Here is a 13642-nt window from a genome sequence, read left to right on the forward strand (position 1 = left end):
TAATACATACATTTGCTCCGCACAGGTTTTTGCATCTCGCTTACACTATGAACAGCAGCTATGCTAATTATTTTCTTTATTTTCTATTTCCACCTGGGGATACTCATCCTGAGGCTCTCAGAGACTATGCAGTGGCACTGATACGATTCAAGACCAGCGACGAGATGATCCCAAGGTTTCCATAATTCTGGACCAGGCTGTATCCTGAGCAGCTGCTGTGGTGGTCATGGAGGAGTGGAGAGCATGAGACTGATTCCTGTGATGCTCCGAGGACAGACAAGTCTCACTCACATCCAGCGCCTTAGAAGAAATGGTCGTTCCCAACTCACTCAACTGTGCCTGGTTTCTCTCGAGTATTTTTAATTCTTCACTTTTGCCAATTTAAATTTGTTCCTCGCCAGTTGTCACCTTTGGCTTGCATGGTTCAGAACCTGTGTTTGGACTCTCATTAGTGATTATTAAACCACACTGAACTAAGCTAAACTGAACTTAAAACACTGAAAATTGAACTAACACTGTTTCAATTTATTATTATCTTCTATGTGAAGCTGCTTTGACACAATCTACATTGTAAAAGCGCTGCTTAGAATTGATCACTTTTATTAACAACAGCAACATGCTAAATAATTTTTAATGAAAAAAAAAACACTGTACTCTTATCAAATGTAGCCTATACAGATTATTTTTTAAAATATTAACTAACTAACAGCTTTAGTGGTTAAAAAGTGAGAGCTCTTTTTGATTTAGTCCCAAATTAAAACGTTTTTGTCTCTCAAGGCTTTTCTTACTTCATACACATGAACACACTACACATTACAAAACGCTGACTAATGTTTTTTCCATTTATTTAACATTTTTTAAGCATAGTGTTATTTTAATGGCAAATGGCAATAGACACACTGCTCTGCATTGTTTTAAATTTCTTAACTACATTTCTAAAAATTTAAGATTTATTTGTTTGCATTGCTATTCACAAGAAAAAGTTTGTGTTAGCAATATAATAAATTAAAATATACAGAAGTGACATATCAGTTCTGTATTTTTCTGGTAAAAAAATGTTTTCTTACCCAGTTTCATGTAACATAGGCAGGTGAACGTCAGACATCAGTGCAATGTTTTCCACATGAGCTTATTCCAACCAACTGTACAAATCAAATAAAAAATGTTTTATATTGCGTTCCCCACAAGTATTATGCAATAAGTCTTGTTGTTTTTGCAAGAAACAAGATAATGCCTGAGGTATTTCAGACTTTTCTTGTAGGAAAATGTTTTTCAAGAGGAAATCAACCAGGCTGTGTGCAATCATTAACATGAGCAGGACACGTGATCTTACCTTTGTGATGCACAGATACTGTATGTGTCTTTGTTAATAAATTTTAATGAGGTACTTCAGAAACTAGAGAATATAGAATACATAGACATGCAAACCTGTCTCCCATACCCACTTAAATCTCTGTAACAAAAATAGTTAATCAGTTATAAAATCTTAGTCACTCTCAGTCACTCTCCATGGTGTGAATAATACAGTTTGAAAGATGGCCTTCATTACTAAATTAGACACTTCTGCTCTGCTACATTGCATCTCATTGACTGCTGAAGGGAAGGATGGTTTCTAGGGGCTGCTATAGCCGACTTAACCCTTTCCACTGAAATTGAAGCTGTCTGACTATCTGTATTTTTTAGTTAAGGTGTCTGGTGCAACATACTGTATACAGATATGGCAAGGCATCCAAAAAGTGGAGATATTAGCAAGTGATCGTTTGTTTGATACTAAGTTGCCTGCATCTAACAAAGTATTAATTTCAAAATGATAATGAGGATATTTGTTTGGTATTTACTCACTTAAGGAAAAAAAAATTCTGCAGGTCCAGTTTGTACATTAAGCTTCTTTGGGGAACAATTTAAATAGATTGTGTATGCAAGTCTACAGTAAGGGAAAAGTGTATTAAAAGATATAGTTCTGTCTATTATTGGACGTAGATATCAAGCCTATTACAGTTTTTTATTATTATTATTATTTTTTTTTTACAATTGTTTACACTCTAAAATAAATATTTCTACATAATTTGCAAAATTCTACTTTAAGGAGCAAAACACCGCCACAGATTTGACATTACACAAAATGTCTGCTGCACTCTTTTTTACAAAACATTACACACAGTGATTTGTAAAACTCTACACACATTTCGACACCTTATACACAGATAAGAATTGTGGGGTTACTTCCTTGTCAGTACAAACCCCGGATTGCCAATGACCGCGCTAATGAACGGTTTGGATGATCACATCCACAAGGTGTGGAAGCACACGTGCTAATTTAAAAACGCAGCACTCTTTAAAAGTGATATAAAAGGCAGCAGGTGAGTTCACCTGTATTCATCAAAAATAGAAGGAGCTAGAAGAAGAGTGAAAATGAGAGGAGGAGCTCAAAAAGGATAAGAAGGAGGTGGAGGAAGAGGAGGTAGAGGAAGAGGCCTAAGTAGAGGAAGAGTTAGAGAAGGACTTGAAGAGTTGATTGATTTACACTGATGAAAGCTGAACAAAGAGTTCAACCAGATCTCAGCAGAAATACTGTTGCATCAGTAATTCGGACATTTCATCAAGAAAACAGGTAAGCTAACCACACAGTACACTGTTAGACATTTCTGAAATTTGCACAGTTATTTACTGTATTTCACCCAGTATAATACTGCAAATTCTTTTTACAGTAAAGAACTGGATTTACCATTGCATTATGGGAATTTAGTGTGACATCGAACAACATATACAGTGATTTACTGTATTTGTAAAAATTCTTGTATTATACTGTATTTTCCACAAGTGCTTCAACGCCACCTTGCGGTGATTCGACTACTCTGCACAACAGGATTTGCCAGGAGGACCCTGGAGCAATTCTGGAGGACAATTTATCAGCATGCCTGACGAACATGCTAGATTTAATAAACTTTACTATAGTAAGCTGAGGCAGTGTTTCATTTTACAGAATGTTTCGCGGACAAGAATAGAACAAATTAATGTATAAAGTTGGCTAATATTATTTTCTCTGGCTTGGACTTTTATCGCCCATTTGAGAAATGTAACATATATTTAGTTACCTTTATTTAGTTTATTACATTAACACTGCTATTACTTTAAATAAGACTGTTTATGCTGATCTTAGCAAAACAATCCAAGAGTGACATCTAGTGGACATAGAATAAATTGAGTTGTATTAAGTTTGTACCTCTAGATTTGTATCTCTAGTTTTGCCGTAGTTAGTGTTGCAATGGAGGAGATTCAACAGAGCTGTATTTCGCTGCCATGCGAGTTTATGTTACAATAGCCCTTATATGTCTGCGAGTATTTTGTTTAATATTTTTCTTCATTTGGAGTGTAATTTAAAGAAACATGTATAGAAATTACTTTTCCTAAAGGATAAAACAAGATTATTTATTTGCTCATCTGTATGCAAAGTTATATGTTAAATCTGCATTTAATACCTAAATTGCATGTATAAGACATATTATTTTGACATTCTTTTTAGTATGTTTTGTGTGTCTCGGCGACATTGGCTGAAGCAATCTTAAAATGGTAAGTTAACATTAGCTAAACTGAGCTAAGTTAACATCGAATTCTCATCGAATACTCAAACTCATTTTAACGTGTAAAGTTTAACTTATATTGATTTTTCATTATATATATTAGCTGTTGTGAAGTCATTTTTCTCTTATTTGGTGTAGCTAACGTTAGCTTGAGAAATAACATCGCGACGTAACGTTTATTACATCTTGATCAGCACAGCCTTATGCTTATGCAGTAAGCAACCAAGGTAAACAAATAAAAAAAAAAGTTGTGTGGAGGTTGTGGATTGTAGCATGGTATTCTTATCTGTAGTTTTGGCTTTTTATGGGTTCAGTATAGAATACTGGGAGCCTGCCTGTGCAAACTGAAACTCATACAGCAGTAAGTACTGTACATCTATTTGTTTCTCAGTATAATAGTTTTAATACAAAATGTGTCACATGTATAGTTGCTAGCTAAGTTAAACATTTGTTTCCCTTTTTTTATCCAAACCATTTAGTAGTTTTTTTTTTTTTATCTTTGTTTATAATATTTTTAAGCAGATTGAGGTCTGTCATGGGTCAGACATTTGGGATACATGCAATTGTCTATGTATTTTCCCCATTTCATGTTGCCTGAATATTTTTTTGTATAAATAAATGCAGAGGATGAAACAAAATGCACAGCAACAACCAGAGAGAGCCAGAAGAAGGCAGGAGAAGTATTGAAAAAGAATGACAACCATGAACAACAGAGTGTTATCCTTCTTTCACCAGCTAACTGAAAAATTATATTAGGTGAGACTCTTTCAATAATTGTAATAGCATTCAGTTTGTTTTAGTTTATTAGGAATGCATAAAAAAATTGTCTAACTTGTCCTGCAGTGAATCACCCCATCACAAATGCTACAATGTTTTGTAAAACCTTGTTGGGGGAAAAAAAACAGGACATCCTGGTTAGTTATCTTTTAAACCTGGTAATGAGCTGGTCATGAGCAGGAGCCAGTTGCTCAGAACCAGCTGAAAACTAGCCCAACCCAGCTGCCATGATTCAAAATAACTAACCAGTATGATTTTTTTTAAACAAGCTTCCTCTATGATTATGTTAGTCTGTTTCGCCTTATCCAGAGGTCTCCATAATCCTGGACTGGGCCAAATCCTGACCAGATGCTGTGGTGGTCATGGAGGAGTGGAGAGTGAGAGACTGATTCCTGAAAGACTTACGTGATCGATGAGTTTCCGCATTGATCCAGTGGGCCAGCCTGACCACCTGCCGGTGACCTTTCAAGCCTCCGGTGCCTAGACTTTGCACAAGTTTGGCTTGAAGAGAACTGGTCGTGCCCAACTGAGCCTGGTATCTCTCAAGGGCTTTTATTCTACACTTTCGTCAGTTGGTGAAGTTTGTTCCATGCCACTGTCGCCACTGGCTCACTTGGCTTCAATTGGTGGATCCATGGATTTGCTCTTCAGTGTTTGGACTTTCAGCAGAGACATTTACTACTTCAAATCTGAAAACTAGACTGAAGCAGCTTCAATTTACAAAAACGTATATGTTAAGTTGCTTTGACATCATTGATCTACATTGTAAAAGTGCAATAGAAATGAAGATGAATTGCATTTGAACATGTGAATTCAGACATTGTTGAGCATTTGACACCAGAATTAGTAATATTTTAAAGTTAGGTTGTTTTTGAGTAGGCTAATAGTTACAAATATTTATTTTTCCAACAATATGCAATTTAGACAATTAAATTATTATTGTACATGTATGTTCTAGTGCTTTGTGTGATTTATTTATTTTTAATCTGTGGATTTTAATGCTTAATGTAATGTTCACAGATTTTCCTTAAATGCTTTAAGTATTATTATTAATGTTTTAAAGAATGGAATATTTTGTAATTGTGTCTGGCTTAATGTCAGTAGTACTAAGTACAATTGGGGGTTTTTCTCAACAATATGCAGGTCAGACACTTAAATTAGTTTTTTACATGTATGTTTATGTGCTTTGTCATTTTCAATGTTTTTTTTTTTTTTTTTTTTCTTAAAATAAGATCATTTGAATGATTGAAATGTAATCTTTTTACACAATTTTATTAAATGTTTTAAACATCTCCAATGTTTTAAATAAAGAGTGTTTATTTTGTTAATAATTTGTAATTATTAACAAAATTTTGTCCTCATTTGTAAGTCGCTTTGGATAAAAGCATCTGCTAAATGACTAAATGTAAATGTAAATGTAATTGAGTATTTTTTATTTCAATAGTATTAAAATAATATTAATAAAATTATATTATAAAATATTTAGGACAAAATTAAAAGGTTTACAGTAGTTAACTGTTTACTTAGTTTTTACAGTAATTAACCATTTTCCGACACTACGGTAACATGCTGTAAACTGATTTACGGTTGTATACTGTAAATCTTAAATACAGTAACTTACTGGCAACAGTGTTGCCAGTAAGTTACTGTAAAAAGCCTTTGAAATGTTTAACAGTGTACATTGAACCTTAAGCTTGCTGTTCTTATCATCAATATTGTTTACTGTGACATTTGACAGTAGGCTGGATGTGAATTTATTAATATATACAGTATATTTTTCACTTAGGATTGAGGGTCGAGGACACCAAGGTGGAAGGGCCCTTATGTTCACCCGTGCACAAGAGGCCGCCAATGTGAACATGGTTATGGCCAATAATTGTATCAGCCTGCGAGAAATCCAAGCCAATATCATCAACAAAGATCGTAATTTTAATAACATCCAACGAGTCTCTCTGTCAATATTAGTTCGAATCCTCAAAAAAAAAATCAAGTACACATGAAGCAACTGTATCGGGTACCATCTGACAGAAAATCAGAGAGAGTAAAACATCTGCACACTGAGCATGTGGAGGTATGTATTGTTCATTTTACTGCTATGGTGTGGTATTGTGCACTGCTCATAATGTTCTGGCACAAAAAAGTGCAATAGATCTTGAATAGCATCCTATTGTCTTTTATTGTGTTTCAGAAAGTTTTGCAAATGGATGCAGAACAAATTCAGCATGAATTTATAAATGTGGATGAGGCTGGATTTAACCTTGCAAAAACACGAAGACGAGGGAGAAATATAATTGGACACAGGGAAATTACCAATGTGCCAGGGCAGCAAGGGGGTAAAATCACCCTCTGCGCTGCTATCACACAAAATGGGGTCCTCCACCACTATGCAATTCTGGAACCCAATAATGCAAATCTAATACTTGCATTTCTTAACAGTTTGCACGAGATTGTGACAGCATTAAACCAAGTGGACTAGATGCAGTACATTGTCGTTTAGGACAATGTTTCATTCCATCGGGCTGCTCTGGTCCAGAATTGGTCCCATGATCACCCTAAATTTGAAGTCTTATACCTTCCCCAATACTCACCCTTCCCAAATCCAATCAAAGAGATTTTTCAGCATGGCTGTGGAAGGTATACGACCTGTGGTCCTATGACCCTTGGCCCCTCATTCAGGCCATGAAGCAGGCATGTGATCAAATCGAAGCAGCTTCTGTGCAGGGGTGGATTCATCAATCAAGGCGATTCTTCCAATGGTGACTTGCCAATGAAGACATAGCCTGTGATGTGGATGAAATCTTATGGCCTGATCCAGCCAGATGGAGTGATGAGGAATAGTTACAGTATTTGTGTTGCTTTTTTTCCAGAGTCAAACTCTATGTACTTCATGCAATATTTTTTTTTTTTTACAGATTTGTTTTTTTTTTTCATTGATTTCATTGTTGATTGATTACTGTAACTGATTATGGTAAGAAATACTGTATTTCTTAAATTGAAATAAATACTTAAAATATTCAGTCTGCAGCATCAGTGTTGTGCAACGCTTGATAAGTTTACAGTAGGCCTATTTGTGTACATTCTCCCTATATCTCAAACTAATCTTAAAGAGTGTTGTGGGTTTGGCTCTGTTTTGTCATCAAAATTATCCCTTACATAACAATGTCAGCCCAAAAATCTAGCACATACTATTTCCTAAAATTAGTTTTTATCACAGCAATGTGAAACTGTCTGCAATAGTGTCTGGTTGTTGAGGACTGTGTTGGTTAAGCGAAAACAAATAGCATTTTCAAAAATATGTGTATATGTTTTGACTGAAGTGTGTCGTTTTGCTAAACAGTCTAGGAATTCTGCAAATTAAGTGTTGTAACGAATGCTCAGACAAAGATGGATCCATGTGCAGTACGTTTATTGTATAAATGAGATATAACAAGAAGAAGTATATACTCAAGTGTATAGCAGTAGAGTACGGTGTCGCAGACAGGTGACTAGAAATCGGCATCGGTTAACAGGCTGGGATCGGGGCTGGCAGCAGAGAATCAGAGTCCAAAGGCAGGCAATAGTTCAGGGCAGGCGGCAATATAAATACAGGGTCAATAAACAGTCCGGGTTGGCAACAAGAAGTAATCAGAGTCAGGGAAAACGCTCAGAAATGTCTGCAGGGCAAAACAAGACTTCGCACTGAAGCAGCGTGAGAGTGCTGCTTATATGTGTGTGGAATGTGATTGAAGATGTGCGTCAGGTGTGTCTGAAATCAGTGTAGATGGATGACGTAATGTCAATAGTCCGGTGATGATGACCTCTGCTGGTTAGTGAAGGGAATAGCTGGGACCGAGCCGGTGACAGAGCCCCCCTCCTGCGAACGGCTCCTGACGTGAGGATGATAACGACGTCGGGGTCTTCCACGGGGGCGAGGGGCCGGCATTTCCGGATGATCCTGATGAAATTTCTGTAGAAGGTTGGGGTCCAGAATGTCTCTGTTGACCCAGGATCTTTCCTCCGGACCGTACCCCTCCCAGTCTACCAGATATTGTAGTGTCCCGCCCCGACGTCTGGAGTTCAGGATGTCGTGTACCTGATAAGTTTCTTCACCGTCAATGACAATGGGTGGGGAGCCCTGCGCACCGTCTGCCAACTCCCTCTCCTCCTCCACAGGACCAGCAGCCGGTTTGAGAAGTGATACATGAAATGTGGGAGAAATACGGTAATTATTGGGCAATTCTAGGCGAAAAGATACTGGTGTAATCTGTTTATTGATTTTGAAAGGACCCACGTACCTGGGGCTGAGTTTCTTGCATGGTAATTTCATGCGGAGGTCCCGGGTTGATAACCATACCCATTGTCCTGGTGTATATGTTGGTGCTGGGCGTCGACGGCGATCTGCTTGCTCTCTAAATCTCCTTATGGCTCGTGATAAGTGTGTGTGAGCGGCGTTCCAGGTATCTTCACTGCGCTGAAGCCAGTCATTGACAGCGGGTAGTTCAGTGGGTTCGCCAGACCATGGGAATAGTGGGGGTTGGAACCCGAGTACACACTGGAAAGGAGTCAATCCCGTAGCAGCCTTACGTAACGAGTTCTGAGCGTACTCAGCCCATATCAAATACTTGCTCCAGTCGGCTTGATTTTGGTGGCAGTAGGTGCGTAGAAAGCGTGTAATTTCCTGATTGAGCCTCTCGGTTTGTCCGTTGGATTGTGGGTGGTATCCTGAAGTTAAACTGATGTTGATGTTGAGACTTTTAAAGAAAGCCATCCATACTCTGGATGTGAACTGGGGTCCTCTGTCTGACACAATATCCTCCGGTAACCCATAAAATCGAAAGACATTATTACATAGGAGTTCAGCCGTTTCTAGAGAGGTGGGAAGTTTGGGAATGGGAATGAGTCTGCACGCCTTGGAAAATCTATCAATTATGGTTAGAATAGTGGTATTGCCTTGAGATGTGGGGAGATCCGTTATAAAATCGATTGCTATATGGGACCATGGTCTGCGGGGGGTGGGTAAGGGTTGTAATAATCCGGCCGGTAGCTTTCGGGAGTGCTTGTGCATATTACATAGACGGCAATTGTTGAGAAATCTTGTGATGTCCGTCAGCATGTTGGGCCACCAAAATTTATTCTGTACCAGTTCCATTGTTCCGCTTATACCTGGGTGCCCGGAGCTGGGGTTGTTGTGTATTTCACCGATCAATCGTGTCCGCAAGGTTGTAGGAACGAAAGTTTTCTCTGCGGGGCAATTCGGTGGGCGTGGTTCCTGCGTTTGAGCCTGAGCGATCTCAGTAGTGATATCCCACAAGATAGGTGACAGTACCAAGGATTTCTCTAAGATAGTTTCCTCCTTCTGCTCCACCACCTCCTCTTCAAATATTCTGGATAATGCGTCTGCCTTGACGTTCTTTGAGCCCGGAATATATGTTACCGTAAAGTCGAATCGGGTAAAGAATAGTGCCCATCGAGCCTGTCTGGGATTGAGTCTTTTAGCAGAGTGTATGTATTCAAGATTCTTGTGATCCGTTATTACCGTGAATTTGTGTTTAGCGCCCTCCAGCCAGTGTCTCCACTCCTCCATCGCAGCTTTCATGGCGAGAAGTTCCCGATTGCCCACATCATAGTTCTGTTCCGCGGAGTTAAGCTTACGGGAAAAGAATGCACATGGATGAGATTTGGATGGAGAACCCTGTTTCTGGGATAATATTGCGCCGATGCCCGTGTTGGATGCGTCAATTTCCACGATGAAGGGTAACTCAGGATTAGGATGATGAAGGATGGGAGCGGTGGCGAAGCGGTGTTTCAATTTGGCAAATGCCCTCTCAGCCGTGTCGTTCCATTTGATAATTGATCCTTTCCCTCTGGTCAAACTGGTCAGTGGGGAAGCAACCAAACTGAAGTTTCGAATGAAACGTCTATAGAAATTTGCGAAGCCAAGAAATCTTTGGAGCTCTTTAATGGTTCTGGGTTTGGGCCATTTTAATACTGCTTGCACCTTCTGCTCATCCATGGCCACACCCTCAGTGCCAATAATGTATCCTAGGAAGGAGATGGATGTTTGGTGGAATTCACACTTCTCTAGTTTTGCATATAATCGGTGTTCGATTAGTCGTTGAAGCACTGCCCTTACGTGACTGATGTGTTCTTCTAGGGATTCAGAATAGATCAGGATGTCATCGATATAGACAATGACCCAGCGATTAAGCATGTCTCGGAAGACGTCATTAATAAATGCTTGGAACACAGAGGGACTGTTTGCTAGTCCGAAGGGCATGACCAAGTATTCATAATGGCCGCTACTAGTAGAGAACGCAGTTTTCCACTCATGGTTCTTCTTTATTCTAATCAAATTGTAAGCACTACGGAGATCGAGCTTAGTAAAGTATTTGGCAGTGCGTAATAATTCTAGAGCTGCCGGGACTAGAGGCAGAGGGTACCTGTACTTGACTGTAATTGCATTGAGCCCCCGGTAGTCGATACATGGGCGTAGTCCACCGTCCTTCTTCTCCACGAAGAAGAAACCGGCTGATGCAGGTGACGTAGAATGACGAATAAATCCCTTCTTGAGTTCCTCCTCAATGTATGCGTTCATGGTTTCGGTTTCGGTTTGGGATAAAGGGAATATTCTTCCCCGTGGGGGGGTCGTTCCGGGCAAAAGCTCAATTGCACAGTCATACTCACGGTGCGGTGGTAACTCGGTGGCCTTTTGCTCGTTAAATGCTTCGGTCAGGTCGTGATATTCTTCAGGAATTTCCGAACGGGGAATAATTTTCTCTGTGGTTGTAATGGAGCTGACTTGTAAGGGTGATACAGTTTGTAAGCAATCTTGTAGGCATTCCTTGTCCCAACTTATGATCTCACCCTTCCGCCAGGAAATAAGAGGGTTATGTTTCTTTAACCACGGCAGACCCAAGATCACGGAATAACGAGGAGAATTAATAATTAGTAATTTGATGGATTCACAGTGGAGGGAACCTGTTCTGAGTGAGAGATTGTATGTAGAGTGAATTATTCTTCCTGTCCCTAGGGGGCGCCCGTCTACCGCCGTGACTGAAATGGGAGACGAACAAGAGAATAAGGGGATGTTGTGGTCATCAGCAAACGTCTTATCCATAAAATTACCGGCGGCTCCTGAATCGATCATAGCGGTTAAATTAATTACAGTACCATTGACAGTCAGGGAAATGGGAACTTCTATGCATTGGTTATTTATAGAGGAACAGAGAGCTGAACTCACCGGGAGCGATCTGGAGGAGGGTCTCACTGGACACCGGGCCTTAATATGTCCTGGCAGGCCACAGTACATGCAGAGATTGAACTGGAATCGGCGTTCCCGTTCTTCGGAGGTTAGTGGAGTGTGACCAATTTGCATGGATTCCGGAGGGTTGCTTGAGGGTAATCTGGGTCTTAGGCTGAGGGGTGACAAAGAGTGAAGTGGTTTACGAGCTCGTATGAGGTTGTCCAGGCGTATAGAAAGTTCAATGAATTGGTCCAATGTTTTTCCCTCATCACGACAAGCTAGTTCAGTTTGCAACTCTGGGTTGAGACCTTTACGATATAGTGTCTTTAATGTATCATCCAGCCATCCAGTCTGGGCGGCCAGTGTGCGGAAGTGAAGAGCGAAGTCGGCGGCAGTTTGGTTGCCTTGTTGAATAGTTAACAACTCCTCACCAGCGCTGCGACCTCCCTCAGGATGTTCGAACACAGTGCGAAATTTTTGCAAAAAGCTTGTAAAAGTGGCGAACGTAGGGGTGCTTGGTTGCCAGATGGCGGTAGCCCACTCCAGGGCTTTGTCGGTGAGTAGCGAACAGACAAACGCTATTTTGCTCTTCTCTGTTGTGTACATATATGGCTGCTGGGAAATAAATAGCTGACACTGTAGTAGGAATCCTTTACATTTAGCTGGATTACCTCCATATTTCTCAGGAAGAGCCAATCGTGGGTTTTGTGCAGCACTGGGGTTTTCGCCGGGAGGAGCGTTGAAAGCAAAGCTTTCCATTGGTGACTATGCAGAGATGTTCAGACCTTGTAATGCCTTCACCAATTCCTCCGTGAGCTGAGTGAGGTGAGTGAGTTGTTGTTGATGAACCGAGAGTGTTTGGGCTTGAGCTTGAAGTTCCGTAGAAAACTTTTGCATGGCTGCGGGATCCGATGTTGGCGAAGTCTTCTGTAACGAATGCTCAGACAAAGATGGATCCATGTGCAGTACGTTTATTGTATAAATGAGATATAACAAGAAGAAGTATATACTCAAGTGTATAGCAGTAGAGTACGGTGTCGCAGACAGGTGACTAGAAATCGGCATCGGTTAACAGGCTGGGATCGGGGCTGGCAGCAGAGAATCAGAGTCCAAAGGCAGGCAATAGTTCAGGGCAGGCGGCAATATAAATACAGGGTCAATAAACAGTCCGGGTTGGCAACAAGAAGTAATCAGAGTCAGGGAAAACGCTCAGAAATGTCTGCAGGGCAAAACAAGACTTCGCACTGAAGCAGCGTGAGAGTGCTGCTTATATGTGTGTGGAATGTGATTGAAGATGTGCGTCAGGTGTGTCTGAAATCAGTGTAGATGGATGACGTAATGTCAATAGTCCGGTGATGATGACCTCTGCTGGTTAGTGAAGGGAATAGCTGGGACCGAGCCGGTGACAAGTGTGGTGTTTGAATAATTCTGATTTATATTTTGAAAAAAAGAACAAGGTGTTCAAAATTGTGTAAACAATTGAAAAAAAACTGTAACAGTGATTGTAAATTATTAATGTCCCACATCAAACACAAATTAGAGAGGAGCATAACCAGTGTGTGTGTGTGTGTGCGTGTGTGTGTGTGTGTGTGTGTGTGTGTGTGCGTGTGTGTGTGTGTGTGTGTGTGTGTACAATGTGAAAAATGTCGAAATGCAAAGCACTGTATTGATTTTGCAATTTGTGTACTGGTGTTGCTCAGTTTTTCTAAAAACAGTATGCTCCTAGAGCAAGCTCAACTGAATTGTATTAAAGGTATGAATAGATGATGCAGTTGAGACCTCGGCAGATTCCCATCTGACCCCAGAATAACTGCAGATTTTCACAATCACTACCCAGAGCAGTAAAATGTACTCCTTATTACAATTCTTACATCATCTGAGAACTTTACAGAAGGGTTCTCTTTTAACACAACATTTTGATCCCTAAATATGTGATCTTTTTAGCATTTTTAGCAAAAAAAAAATGCTAAAATATGTTTAAGAAACACAGAGTACTGCTGTGAATAAACCATAATAATATTTGAAACCTCATCAGCATGTAAGTCGCAAGTTGGATTGTTTG

At 39.9% G+C, this 13642-nt stretch overlaps 1 long non-coding RNA gene across 1 annotated transcript; it reads left to right on the forward strand.

The window, feature by feature from the left end:
* The first annotated feature begins 3250 nt into the window (after window positions 1-3250).
* On the forward strand, window positions 3251-5571 carry LOC141385776 (uncharacterized). Its single transcript, XR_012406753.1, has 2 exons — window positions 3251-4337; window positions 4668-5571. It is a non-coding gene; the product is annotated as an uncharacterized lncRNA (long non-coding RNA).
* The last annotated feature ends 8071 nt before the right edge of the window (window positions 5572-13642 follow it).

Source organism: Danio rerio, chromosome 1 (assembly GCF_049306965.1).
Source record: "Danio rerio strain Tuebingen ecotype United States chromosome 1, GRCz12tu, whole genome shotgun sequence".
NCBI lineage: Eukaryota > Metazoa > Chordata > Actinopteri > Cypriniformes > Danionidae > Danio > Danio rerio.